The following is a 16,053-nucleotide window of genomic DNA, read 5'->3' as shown; positions in this document are numbered from 1 at the left end:
AAATATTATAAACAGTATTTGCCAGGCTCCAGTACCATATCTCCAACGCTTTTGACCGGGTCTGGCACAAAGGCCTTAACAAGTAAAGTTCCATCATTTGATTTCTGCTATTGGAATGCCAGCTTTCTGACTGGTCGCTCGCTTCTTGTGATGATAGGGAATCATCCACCTTCCAAATATATAACCAATGCAGAGGTCCCACAAGGCTCCATTCTCTCACCCGCTTCATTTCTTCTATATATAATATAAATGATTTACTTCGGAAGACCCAATATATAGTTTTGCCTGACGTCAGCATACTGCATTCCTCCTTTTCATTTGACAAATTTGGTAATGAAGAAATTAATCTCCAGAGCCTTAACCACTACTACTTTAAATATAGATATCTAAAATATTCATTCATCAGCAGAGATTAGATAATCTTTTCAATTTCCATGCTAACAAAACGATTTATTTCCACACAAAAAAACACTTCTCTTCCAGCCTCAAATCCTCTCTTAGCACAAACATATTACAAATATTGCCTCCTCTACTTCCAAAAAAAAAATAATAAAATAAAATAAAAAATGTTTTTTTTTCGCTCGAAACGTTAACTCGAAGTACCTTCTAACTTTATATAATATCAAAGCCGTCCAACTATTGAATATTGCACTCCTGTCTAGTTCCCCCTAAGAACTCCCAGTTTGATTAATGACTTCTCAATAATACATTTCACTTTCACACATTGTTTCTGCAGCTTGCACCTTCTACAACCACTGTTCATCAGAATGAGCATCAATAGCATGCCCCACTTTGTCAAATCCGCTCAAACGCAGATAATCAACATTTCCTCACAGTACAAATTTATCCTCTTCGTTCATCCCTTCCACTGCTCCATCTAGAACCGTAAGCCATCTTATGTATTTCCCAAGGAATACAATCCACAGCTCTTCAAGGTAAATGTGAAGAGGTTCCTTCTTGTCCATCCATGATATTAGTGTACTACAGGTTGACTTAACTAACCTCTTGTGGATGGATTCCCCATTAAAATAAATAAATAAAGATTAGAATTGTTTTATCATCGAAGTTTAGACAGGAAATTTGCTTTCCCATATATTCTAATTTCCAGCTGTTGCATTGATTCATATAACATTCTGGAACAAAAAACTGCATGGAACTGGAATGAAAATGAATTACAGTGTATTTACTAAATTATTAATCGGCTGAAATGATTGTATAATGATAAATAATGACTGAAATGACCTCCAGATCAAGAATAGTAGCATGGAGGACGAGAGTGAGCCGCTTCCAAGAAGTCTGCAATTTAAATTGGGATTTGTGTAGTAGCCTGACTTTTTTCACCTCAAGGAACGGTCTTCATCAAAAGGCACGTTGTACCAGTCAGATTTTAGGTTACCAGTAATGAATGCATTTTTTACGCTCTATTTTCTTCTGACCAAGATGATTCATCTGAAATAAGGACAGACAGAACGGATCCTCCCAGGTGTCCACAGTATCCCTTGTCAATGTGGAGGCCATTATTTCGGACAGATCACCTTGGTCAGTAAAGAAGATAGTAAAAATATATTATGTATAAACAACCTTAAAGCGGGCTAGGATGAAGGCCATTTAATCAAGTGGATGAATGCTAGACTACTACATAAATCCCAATCTAAACCGAACACTGTTCTCAGGCGCAGCACCCAATCTTCCCGTTAGTAGAAATCCAGCAGGGGCGAATTCTCCATGCTTGCTACGCAAGCTCATTAATTGAGAAAGTAATATTTATTTGTTAATAAATGCATGCATTTATAAGCATTCCATTTAGGCTTTTATTTTTGTAGACAGAAGACGTCTTAAGCTTGCGCGGCAATAATTAAGCTTTGCGTTGTGTATCGAAGGCCGATGCTTGCTCGTCTAGTCAAAGCTACCTTGGCTTGTTCGGTTGTAGGAGCTTCCAGGTCCTTGCAGTAGCACTGTGATTTCATGCGCGCGCATAGGCATTTCATGTCGTCTCACTCTGTTGCTTGAACACAGGCCATACGCAGTCAACGTAGCTTTAGCCAGCCTTTACAAGTGTGCATGTTGATTGGGAAAACTAAGTCATAACCAACTTTTTATGACGATGTTATTGACCAGTTCATAAAGAAGAACCGTAGGGTAGAATTTGTATTCAAGTAGCTAAACTGAAAAAGAAAGAATATCATTTGTAAAATAAATGTTGTATTTGTATGATTATATGTACATAAATTTCTACATATATAGTTTTAAATGGTCATTAATTCATTATTCCGCTAATCAGACTTCAATCACACCTCTCACTCCATGAATGATAACAGGAGCAAATGTGAATTTCAAGACCAGCATTCGCCCCTTAAATCCAGATCACTGCGTAAGGCGCCACCGTTAGCCTCCATGCACGGTTGTTCTTGTTATCGACGTTATTTCACTCAGTCTGAATCAAACTTTTTTTAATGTGATCCCCCGCCCCACCCATGAAGGATTATAAACCTTAGTATATAAGGACGTGGGTGGGATAAGGATTTTAGCTATATTTTTTATTTTATATATTTTTCTAATATAATTGGAAACCAGTTTTACAGATCGAACTTGGAAACTTTTGAGGCCACTTCAGGCCTACAGTAAGCGGGGAGGTGGTCTTACACAAGACAATGAAATTCATCTCCTGCCCAAAGGAGATGAATTTCATTTATGACTTATCAGTACCCGCTAATACGAGGTATCCTAGTACCCGCTCGTGCTAGGATCAGTATCAATGGATGTGGATGTTAAGGATCGATGGATCAAGAATGAAACGTCATGCGCGCGGGAGTTCAAACCAGCCTAAAATCAATTTTTGAAGTGAATGAGAACTCCTGGAGGTTATGTTGAGACCTTTTCACAGTCGATCGTTGGAATATAGACGAAATCGGAATAATCAAAAAAGTCAAGACTAATGTATAACTTTTGGAAGCTGAAATGCCTAACATGGCGTCCTCTGGTTGGAAAGAACCGGATTCGAATCCGTCTAGATCGGGTATTATCTTTATAAGAGCTATTTAACTGATGACTTATCTGGTTTCATGTGGAGGTATCAGGGTTTTCTTTCTGGATATTTGTATTTTTCATTCCTTAAAACAGACCAATTAGCCAGAAGAATACAATTAACAAGCAAATCGTGCCTCAGTTTTAGTTGCTTCGGCGGTAATTCAAACAGTCTAAGCCTAGCGTGGAGTTCAAGAGAAACCTATCTACCTACATTTTCGATTAACAAGAAGTTCGTGACGTTCTTACTTCATTCACCGTCGGTGGAATTTATCGGTCTTGCAGTGATTCAGTATTCTAGTTTGTTCCAAAGATGTTCTAGGAGATTCGGAGATGGACTACCGGTTGATCGAGCTAATTCTAGTCTTTCATCAAATCAGGGTACTTAATTTTTTTATATACCTTAAGTGAATTATTTTTGGATATGGAAGGCCTAATTCAAAGAACAGAAAATAGATACAATTAAGTATCGAAAATGTAAAAATACTAACGTGATTGGAATGTTCAGCACTTTGGCCAATGGTATCATTTCTGTTTCTATTTTCTAAAAGGAGGGAAAAGCATAACTCCAAGTAATTAACGTTCATTGGTGTTATGAAGGGAGTGTAGACTATCAGTAAAATCAGTACTCCGCAGCTTTATGCGTATTAAGAGCTTATGCTTTGAGAAATCCTATTACACATATGAAGTTTCAATTTTACGTTTTGCTCTCCTTGTGCATCTTCAAAAGATGGTAATCATCCCTTTAGAGTTCGTTGTTAGTACCTGTACATGATATTCCTTAGTTCATTTCTTGCGTGCTGTATCAACCTCAGTCTTATCCTTTTACAAGACTAGATCCCGTTGGATGGACGATTCAACCTGTTTGAAATGGCACAAAACAAGAGCACAGTGATATAGCATTCGGATGGTGAAATCTCCTGGAACTCCACCAGGTCCTTCTCTAACAATACTTGATATATTCAAATCTGCTCCTCTGGTACTGTAACAGGATGAGACTACCTGATTCAACCTAAAGTGATGCCTATGTAGTAGTAGTGTGAAAATGGTGTTTGCTTCCATAGTGCTAAAGCAGCCTGAAACAAGTCCGTTCAATTATTATTGAACAGTTATATGTTCAATTCTAGTCGACTCCGTCACGGGCAGGTGTTTCTCCTGAAAACTCCGGTTTTTAACCTAGAATATCAGAAACATCAATACGGTAGAACTTGACTATTACAAATAATAATACTGTTAGAGTCATGAGGTGGTGGCAGTTATCTACAGCCATCTCATGGCCCTAAAAGTGTTGGTTCATTGATCGACAGCTTGAGCGCACTATCGAAGAAGTGCTGAGGAATGGTAACTAACTGTATACCTATTTTTGAAAAGTAAGTTAAGTCTAAAGGAGCAAGTATACTCCCTCTGGGGAATAAAAAGGCACCGCAGGTGACTAGGCTCAAAGTAAGAGAGTTTTATTATTATTATTATATGTACTCTCTATGTACTAATATATAATAATATTGTTATATATTATGTACTCTCCCCAACTCTATTCAACATTTACACGCACGATATTAATCAGTTACCACTCAAAGGTAAGATATTCCAATACGCAGACGATACAGCAATAATATCCATCCATAATAACGCAAGCATAGCCCAAACAAATATGCAACATGATATAAATCTGATCATAGACTGGCTCACGAAAAACTCCATACACCTAAACCTAGAAAAGACAAAATTAATGATATTCAGAAATCTACTGACTCGACCAGTTGATAACAAATATATAACCATCCAACATCCACTTTCCAACATAAAAAACACACAGAACAGCAAAACCACTACAATCACTCAGGTTGAAATAATACGATACCTTGGAATTTACTTCGATGCAGATATGAACTGGAATAGCCACATAAACCATCTACACAACAAACTCCGAACAATAAGTGGCAAACTATACAGGTTAAAAGACATAGTTCCCATACGCCTAAAAACACTAATATACAAAGCACAATGCCAAAATATACTAAGATACGCTATAACAACGTATGCTTTCTGTGCACCCTACAAATTAAATAGATTAATATCGCTACAGTACAAAATGACAAAACTGATCTTTTGGGAACAAAGAGAAAATCACGACCTTATAAACATTGCAATGGCAGAACACAAAATACTGACAGCAAAACATTTATGTCACTATGCAGCCTTGCTAAAACATTATTTCGATGCCAACTATAGGACAGTTAGAAATACATACCGTATAACAAGACCTCAGACTACTAATTATATCACATATAAATACAATAATTACTACGGAAAGGCCACGCGAAACTTCTACATCCCAGACATGATAAACAAATTACCTTTTGAATACAGAAACCTTACAAACTACAATAGCCTGAAAAGAGCTCTAAGGACATACTATACACGCACCCAAAATACCATACAAACTTAATGAAACACAATACAGTATATTCGTTCAGGCTTCCAGTTCAATGACGCATCAATACATTCCAAGTTATTTGTGTGTGTGTGTGTGTGTGTGTGAGTGTCCAACTATAGGACAGTTAGAAATACATACCGTATAACAAGACCTCAGACTACTAATTATATCACATATAAATACAATAATTACTACGGAAAGGCCACGCGAAACTTCTACATCCCAGACATGATAAACAAATTACCTTTTGAATACAGAAACCTTACAAACTACAATAGCCTGAAAAGAGCTCTAAGGACATACTATACACGCACCCAAAATACCATACAAACTTAATGAAACACAATACAGTATATTCGTTCAGGCTTCCAGTTCAATGACGCATCAATACATTCCAAGTTATTTGTGTGTGTGTGTGTGTGTGTGTGTGTGTGTGTGTGTGTGTGTGTGTGTGTGTGTGTGTGTGTGTGTGTGTGTGTGTGTGTGTGTGTGTGTGTGTGTGTGTGTGTGTGTGTGTGTGTGTGTGCGCGCGCGCGCGCGAATTTCTCAATCATAGATTTCGTAGCTTCCCAACACAGCAAAAAAAAAAACAATACATAATAACCAACTGGTGTCATCCTCAGATAAGCTTACGTATAAACTTCGAGGATGAAAGCAAAGAAATTAGTTCTCATCCAAGATGTATCATATGTAACCAAATGCATGTAATGTACGTATCACATGAAAACCAATGTATGTAATGTATGTATTATATGTAAACCAATGTACGTAATGTAAATATCACATGTAAACAAATGTATGTAATGTATATAATAACTGTAACAAATGTATGCAATGTAAAAAAAAATTCTTTTAAATGTAAATCATGAATTTACACTGTATGTTTGTGAGAATAAGGAAATATAATATTTAGATTGCATATGTGTAAATACTGTTATATAATCACACCTTTTCAAACTTGAAAATAAAAAAAAAAATAGTAAACTACAACATGAAAAATTATACAACTTATGTAACTCTGAACAATATAATTGTAATTTATTATAATGATTGTTATATATAAAAAAAACTGTTATCATCATTAATATTTAAATCTCATTATGTGTAGCACAAAGTGCTGAACCTTGTAAAATAATATACTAAATAGATGATCATTGTACATATGTAAATATTTGAAAGAACAATAAAAAAAAAAAATTATTATTATCTTTCAGAACTTGCAAACCAGTCAGAAGACACTCCCCATTTAAAGAAACTCGTCTCACTCCAGTTAACTACCAACCAGCACATGAATAAACAACACTGCAGAGTAAGCTGTTTCATTAGTGCAGTGTTTCTCAAACTTCAGATATCCGCATACCCCTTCTTAAATTTTTATTATTACCAAGTGCCCCCTTATCAAATAATAAATAAATAAAATATATTTCATTGTAAATGTCTATTTTATTTGATTTGTAAACAAAAAATATGATTTATTTTTAATAGAACAAAATTTGGAATAGGTTCCTCTTCATTTCCCGTCCATGAAAATCCACATTTCAAGTAATTCATATCATAAGAAGATTTTTCTTCTTCTTCCTAGTTGGTTCTCTAGAGATGTCAGACGACACACTCTTATCAATTTCATTTGATCCAGATGCAATATCGACTTGTTGCTTAAAGCTACTTGTATTTGCTATATTGCTCTCTTTTAGGGGTTTTATAAATTAAATCTTTAACAAATGATCCATACTTAAGAATGTGAAAGCTAAAAAAATTACCGTATTTACTCGAATATAACTCGCACTTTTTTCCCCAAAATTAAAGATAAAAAATCGTGGTGCGAAATAGATGCGGGAATTTTCGGAAATTAAAGTTTTCAGAAAAAAAATTGCAAATGGTGTGACTTTACCAAGAAGCTCCGATTCGCTATCGCTACTTTAGGCATCGAGAACAGTTTCCTTGTGTGCATCGTCAAAGTCATCTACCCAAATAGCTTCATCTTATTTCCCATTATTTCAAGCAAAAATTACCAGTAATTTACAAGACTTGAGATTAGAGCAGCTATGAAGAGGTGCATATGATTTGTTCGGTATTAACAAAAGATCGCTCGAACCAAAGACAAATTAGCATTTCAACTGTTGAGTTGAAATGCTAATTCTGTTCAACCGAATTCCATAATATCTGAATCGCATTCACTATATATTTCTTAGAACGCGTTAAACGCGTTCACGACGGGGTGGTGTCAAGCAAAACCATATGTTGCACCGGCAAGATATGGTTTTGCTTGAGTCTATACAGCAGTTTCTGTTGGAGGGGAGATGTGATTCATTAGTTAGTGCCGTTTTTATCCCGGTTGTCTCTAATTGCACTATTTGTTGAGAAATATGATTGCATGCGTTAATGATGCATAGCCGAAAATTGCCACGTACCCCCTGAAGACCTTTCGCGTACCCTCAGGGGTACGCGTACCACACTTTGAGAAACATTACATTAGTAAAACTGCTTTGCAAGCTGCGTGTTCAAATACCGCCGTCATGGATGTTTGTAATTGTCTTTAGGTGGGAGATGAATTTCATCGCTCGGTGTGAGCTCACTTCCCGAGGCCTGAAGTCACTTGAGAAAAAAAAAAAGGGTTCAATATTTGGTCTAGAGCAGGGTTTCTGAACTGTAAATAAAAATACCGAAAAATATATGAATAAAAAATATATAGGCACAGCGGCTAATGTCTGATAATCTGGGATTCAGACATGGACTACCTGCTCTAGAGACCCCCCCCCCCCTCCAAACACACGTTTGAGGAATCAACAATAAGCAAGGTAGTGGTTTCATATCTGAAGATGAAAATGATCTACAGCAATAACAATACTGTATTCGCAAAAATTCTGCAACATGCTGTTGGATGGAGAAGAGACGTTATCCCCTTGTCCAACTAGACTGATCATATTATAGGTAGTGAATAAGAATACAGTGTTATACAGATACGTTGTAAAAAAAAAAAAAAAAAAAATTCAATACTGCACAGAGTATAAAGGTCATTGATGAACTGAATGACTAGTTTGTGTACAATACTGGAAATCAGTTGTTTGGAATTCAGCCAATACTGAAGTGGTATTACTAGCTGCCATATTAGTTTGTGCGAATATGCCGTAAAATAACCTAGGAGATCAACTTCTGCTCACATCGAAACACAAAAAAGTAATAGTAATAAGATTCCCCTTAGGCAGACCACAAGTGGCTTCTCTCGAATCAGTTCAGAGTCTATTCTGTAGAGTAGCGTATACTGAATTCCACAAGATCTGATGTAGAGAACACTTACCGGAATTTCTATTGCATTTTTCGCATGTGTTAAGTGTGGTAGTTTTATGGATTCATCTTTTGAGTTTGGATCAAAAGAAGCACCTCAGAACTAACTCTCTGGCATCGTTCTAGTAAAAGTACTAGAAAAATTGGTCAAAAAAAAAAAAAAGAGAATTCAAGAATGGGTAGATAAACATATGATACTATATGAGGGTCATACATAGCTTTGTGAAGGGCCGGTCATGCCTTAATAATTTACTAACTTTTTTTTAACAGAGTAACAGCTGAGTTGGATAAAGGAAATGACTCCACGATTATTCTGTTGAATTTCAAAGGCATTTAACAGAATACCTCATGGAACTCTGTTACGCAAATTAGAACAAATGGAGATGGATATGACACTGGTCATATCCATCTCTGACATAAAGGACAGTTAAAGTTTAGAGGATATATCGCTAAGGTTGGTAAGATAGCCCATAAGATTAGTTGGCTATTGAAGAACACATTAACATGTAGAGAGAAGGAAGTTATTTCTCTTTATAAGGTCTTGGTACGCCTGACATCTGGATTACTGTGCTCAAGTCTGGTCCCCTGGTTTTCTTGGAGATGAAGAATCGGTGGAGAGAATTCAGAGGCGAGTGACCAAGATGGTGAGTGGCCTGTGGAGTGTTTCCTATGAGGATAGATTGAGGGTCTGTGTGGATTGCAGAAGTTGGTTGATAGAAGAAAAAAAGGGGATACGATAGACACATTTAAGTTGCTTAAAGGATTTTATAGGATTGATGCAGCGGAAACGTTTCAGCACTTGGCTAGAGGGACCGGAACAAGGGATCATCCCTGGAAGTTGAATAAAAGTGTAGTTAGTAGGGATGTGAAGACTAGATTTTTTGCTTGGAGAGTTATAATGAGTGGAATGGGTTGCCAGAGTCAGTTGTGAGTGCTTTGTATGTTAATGGGTTCAAGGAGAAGTATGATAGATTGTGTGAATAGAGTGGGTCTCCCGCGATGAGTCGTTGGACTCCATGGAGATGCCTGTACAATAATAATCATAATAATTCTTGGGAAAGTTAACACTGAACGTATAATGACCACAAAATAGTTTGGTAATGATCCTGTTGAACATCGACTATCATACTGCAAAGACTTTAGCGACATGCTCCACGGAAATAACAATCCAAAGAGTAGCCAATCGCAGTGTTCAGCTATGAAAGTTGGAGTATCTTTACTACAGGAACTGAATGATATTTTGGTGAACAAATGGGGAAATACCAACATCTGTTTATATTGCTATTTCCAGATTGTCAAATTTCTGATTTTTTTTTTTTACTGTCATTGTAATGCTCAAGGTGTGTACTTTTCGAATTGATTTACATTTTCGACTAAATTGTTTTCAAAGCAGAAGATACTTGTTTATATATTACACGCTTTTCCCCCATTTTGTGCTATACCCTTTAGGTTGCATCCCCAATTCTGATTTGTGTGGATGTGTTTTACACACGTAGAATATGAATACCCCCAAATCACCTTGATTGAAGTATGAAAAAAAATGCCTCAATAAATGCAAACAAAAAAAAAAAAAAAAACTGAGATGGAAGCTCCAAAAAAAGTTATGGGGAAGACGAAATAAACATTGAAAATATAAGAGATACGCTTGACTATAATAATACAAAATTAGTCTGTTATTTTAATCCGTCTCCTCTTTTTTTTTTTTTTTTTTTTGAAAATGAAAAAAACCGCAATGGTTGCATCTTTCAGCGTATTTATTACAGTCGCTTATCAATGATTAAAGACCTCCTGAGCAATGTAAGCAAGTTACACGTTACGAGTTTTTACATGTCATTAGTATTAAAATAAAAGTAGAATAAATATTTAAAAACTACACTTTACTTTTATACCAGTAACTTAAGCTATGCGGACAATGTAATTTCATAACCGCTAGGGTTGGCAAACACGCGCAGCAGCGCAGTTTGAAATGCTTATGAAAATTTGTTCTGTTTTAACCAATTTTATTTAGCTAAGTAACAAAAAAAAACCTGATACTTACTACTTAAGTTTTTTGAAAGATATTATCCTGTTATCAATTTTAATTCTATAGTTTCTACAATAAGTCATAAAAACAGCAGAATCATTCGTGGTGAAATAACCTCGGATTCTCGAGTGATGCAGAGCTGATACACTTTTGTACTACCAGTTTTCTCCGCTTTTCTTTCATGTTCAAAATGGATACTAAAAGAATTTTATACCAGCAATGTTGCTAGAACAGAAACGATCATGGTTAGCAATAACAATTCAATAGCCAAACCTTGCCTGTGTGACCAACTGTTTAACAGTCCCCCCCCCCCCCCCAATCACATTGGTTCTTCTTACCATGTGACATGCAAGAAAGTACCAGTATGCGAATAAACCAAAGTCATTTTGTGGGTTAGTCAAGTTAACAAAAGTTCTTTCTGCACTTATACTGAGCACGAGTTATCCCTAAAGTGCGAAATTTTGAATATTATTTTATCGCCTTAGTTATCAAAATGCTATTCTCTTGAAATTGAAATGAAGTAAATTGTGAAAAGAAATTAAATATCCAAATTAAATCGAGTTCCGATGAGATATTTTACGCTTTTCGTAGCTGTACAGAAGGTTTTTATAAGCATTAATTCAATTCTTACTGTTCCATTTGCTGTTGTTAAATACACCATTCATAATCCTAACAGTGTCTCGATAAGTGGATAGACTAAATATGCAACAAAAAATTACGGTTTCTTCACTTTAAAAAGGCTGAAAGAATGAGAATAGCAGAATGAGAGCATTTTTTTTTATTTTATAGCCACCTATCAAGAGTATTTTTCATAATTTCAAATTTTTTATTTCGTTTTCCACAAAAACTTGTTTTGGGCTTCAAAGGCAGCCGTTTAATTTTTTTTCAAACTTTCTGGGGGAGGGATTTATTTTTCACAGAAGAAACGGTTCAATCAAGATTATGTGGCATTCATATCCACTACACATATTCATAAATACAAAAAAACAGACTCGTTGATTCAACGTAAAGCCTACAGGGTTGAGTAAAAAATGGAGAAAAGAGCACTCGCAACACCTAAAGCAGGTGGCCCACATATTGAAAAAAAAAAAAAAACTAGTTTGACTAAAAATGTAAAGAAGATGTCAAAAACTACACACCTTGAACATCAAAATAACTAAAAATAATCCCAGAAATTGTACAACCTTGAAATAAGCTTTGATTAATGTTAAAATCCTCTGGATCCACCAAATCAAAATGGCCTTCATAGTTAACGGGATACCAGGAAAAATCTAAAAATTTCTTTTTCTTCCGTCTAAACGATTTGATAACCAAATAACTCGCTTTCAAAATACAAAACTCATGCAGCTTCAATTTAATAATTGAAGACTTGCCGTGGAAAGACCCTATTTTATAAATGGAATACGCAGGACTTTGAAAGGAGTTCTTCACTGAGCACTTCAGGATAACAAAGTAAGATTTTAATTTATTTAATCTCACGATTAAAACAAAATTTACACGATTAAAAATCAACCTCGTGGAAGCGCCCTGTATACCTACAGTGCGAAGCAAAGATGGCGGCAACAAAGGCCAAAGACAAAAAAAAGCACGTCGTGTCTCGCAAGAGTCACGCCATTGATCGCGGACAAACCCAATGATAATATAAAGCGCCGCAACTGAAAAATTGATGTTACCGATAAAATGAATCGTTAACCGATCACATATTGGTCAACATATTGATGTTGATCAGAATGTGTCAAGACAACACGAGCAGAACTACGGGATTTAGACTCCAAAAGTGAAATTTTCTAGTTGTAAAAAGAGAAATTATAGCATCTTATATGTAGGAGTCATCTGAGTACCAAGACGAAAAGGGGATTGAGAGAACAATAAGGATTTTAGTACAACCTAAAGACTGAAAGCTATTTATCTATTCCTCTAAAATTCGGCTAGAAGACGGTTTCTGTGAGCTGGGATCAAAAAACCTCCAGTGCCTGTGGTTGATTGTGTCGCGAAGGGACTACAAGAGTGTGTTGGTGTGTAATCTAGATGGTTTTCCTGACGTCATTATTGACTGTTTTCACCACTTTTGGTGAAAACCGTCAAGAGTAACAAGAAGCCCATTATTAGAAGTGTCTTTAACATTGAAATAAAAAGTAAAATGGTAAAAGCAACATATTTGGAGGTTGTAACGACAGTTATTTCAGTAAAAACAATTTAAGTTGTTTTCCATAGTCCCCTCAATATGCTTCATTCGGTTTATGGATGGTTAAATAACACAAGAAAAGCGATGATGATGTTTTGGAATTAATGCTACGCATTATATCTGTAAACTGCGTGTGAATGGTCTTCTGTTGGTCTGTATTGCTGGATGAAAAAATCTACACCATTCTATGAGACAGACTAATCCACCTTCAGTTGAAAAGCCTTCATATCAAATTTCTTCGAGTCCTAGAAAGGATTAGAAGCGGGTCTTTTCAACCAAGGGCATTTTTGATATGAGCTAGGGGAGCGGTTCCTCGAAAGGAAGTTAGCATTTACACGTTTGCAGTGATCAGCTGTGTGTATTTTCTCTGTTATTTTCTATTATTTATTCAGAACGCAGTTGAGACATGTTTTGTACATTACTTAAAAAGCTATAATTTAGTAATTAAATTTTGTACAAATGTCAGACATTTTAGGTGTTTTCTATAAGTTTGAAGAACCTTGCATCAATTGAGCGGGGGGGAGGGGGAGGAAAGCAAAGCAGATAAACTTTGACTCCTTATGATTTCCAACTATTAAGTTGGAAATCATAAGTCGAAACCGAAGTGGTAAATGCTAAAGAGAAAAGTTGATGAACCTTATAATTTAACCTCTTCACTTACAATACTGAAGAACAAGTCGTTAAAATTTGTTCAAGGATGGTAAACCTAGAGAAAAAAAAAGTTATGGTCTCAACAATTTAAAGTTAAAAACTGCTTTTTGAGTGATTCAATCAGAAAAAAAAGCGAGTTAAGAATTTCCATAGTTGGACCTATAATAATAATAATAATAATAAAAACAGCTCAAGCTGTCCTTTCAATTAAAATTGAGGATAACAAACGCTGTGGATGAACGGCTCGATAGATTTACGGCAATGCGAATAATTTTACTACAAAACATCCAGCTCTTGCAGTAATACAAAAAAAAAAAAAAAAAAAAGATGGGAACAAAGAAATGTCAATGAATGAAAAAGCAGGTTTGATGTAAGAATTATAGTCTTAAGCTACATACGTGTAATTGGTTTGGCGAAAGAATTGTTCATAGGATTAATTAAGCAGTGCATTTAAGTTGTATAAAATGAAATAAACTTAATTGCTGTAATTATTTTATTTGCTGACAATTTATCGTTTCAATTGTTTAATCAATTAAAGAGCATTCGCTATAAACGACATTTCCCTCGACAGTTGTGAACTCGCTCTAAAGAACCTTCACAGTATGTGTGGAGATTTGGGGGTCGCTGTATTTTGGGTAGGATTACAAAGTGATTTCGCCAAATATTATTAATGGAAAGGTCAAACAACAGAACAACGAGGGGAAGAAAACAGCACTCCTTTTTAGAAGATGGAATATTTAATACATCCCACCTCCCATTAGTGAATCAGGAGTTAGTGCTTCTTCCGTTGCATATGAAGCGTAATGAACTGTTTAGGCTTGAAAAAAAGTACTGGAATTGTTTTACTAAAGAAAATGAAAAAATTTTACAAAATTAATTGATGCATTTTTTTGTCATCAGCGGTAGCTGAGTTCAATTCTACCGACAATGTGTAGGGCTACAGGTGACGGGAGCACACCAGACAACTGCCGCCGTCTCGTGTTCCAAACATGAACTCGTATAAAACAGTGCGAGAGTTGTGAGAATAAAAATAAATAAATAAAAATAAAAACAGTTTAATTCAATTAATTATTATATGGCGGCTGTTATATTTGCAACCATAGGATGAGACTTAAAATCGATTCCAACTTTTTTAAGTCTCCTTAAAATAACGCCTCTTTAAAATGCATAACAAGAGACTTAATATAAAAATTCTCATTAAAATTAAGGCATAACTACTTATGCGTATCACAAACTTTTTGCCATTTCATACCTAGTCTACATGATTTAAAGGTATACGTTAAAAAAAATGTCAATGTTATCCATGTTATGCAGAAATGAAAAAATAATCGTGCAGTGTAAACGTAAAGTAAGATGGTACTATTTCCTTATTGCCAATTAAAGTTCCAAGAGGTAAAATCACATGCATTTAATCAACAAGATTTATCAATAAATAAACAACACATTCGGTTCAATTCCCATAGACTGTGAATTCCTAGAGTTGATAATACGGGCCATCAAAAAAAAAAAAAAAGGCTACAAAATGTCTGAACTACGTTCACGGATTCTGACTAATATACCGTATACCAAAATGTTTTAAATTTTAACTGCGAGTTAACGACAAAGGTTACTTAAATTTTTGAAATAAAGTAAAATAAAATAAGACAGAATATAATGCAGCTGTTATATACTTGCGTGTTTATTTTTATTTGAAACACTAAAAATATGTAAAAAATTCCCTTACCAATATGATCACTAATTTTACGCTTTCTACATGTTAGATAAAAACTTATGAAGCGCTGGTCCCGAGAGTACATCTGATTAACCATTGAAGTTAACTCGGGTAAAAGTTATGTCATTCGAAATAAGCGATATTTTTATGTACTAAAAGTACCGTGTATCAATGCACTTCAGGATTCAGTGACCATTTTATTACTCAGGCCAATCCGGGACAAATTTGTTGACCAAAAAAAAAAAAAAACATGACAAATTTATATATATTGACGATACTGCATCAATCTACACAATATTTTTATTAATTATATCAAAAAGTTGCAAAATAATTTTAGAAGAAAATAAATAATTATTTTATGTAATTTATGACACTTGCACATATTTAAAAAACAATATTTATCGACCAAATGGATTTTTCAAAAATTCGTTTAACTCAATCGTTTTCTCTCTCTCTCTCTCTCTCTCTCTCTCTCTCTCTCTTTAAAGAATTTGAATTTGAAATTACATTGCGTAATTAGCATAACTTTAAAGTTTCGAATCAGATTAATACACGCATTTAGGTATTTACTTACTAATTAGTTGATTAGTTGTTATTTTAATCAACTATATAAGTTGATTAATATAACAAATATATATAAGGGATAAACCTTTAGATTATCATTTTATCTTATATATATGTTTGGCATAAGGGAAACAAGTAACATCGTTAATAACAATATTCATGTTTTTGAAATT

The sequence above is a fragment of the Typopeltis vanoorti genome, chromosome 25 (assembly GCF_054136105.1).
Source record: "Typopeltis vanoorti isolate ZY-2024b chromosome 25, IOZ_Tvanoo_1.0, whole genome shotgun sequence".
Taxonomy (NCBI): domain Eukaryota; kingdom Metazoa; phylum Arthropoda; class Arachnida; order Uropygi; family Thelyphonidae; genus Typopeltis; species Typopeltis vanoorti.
Note: the sequence above shows the minus strand (reverse complement) of the source record.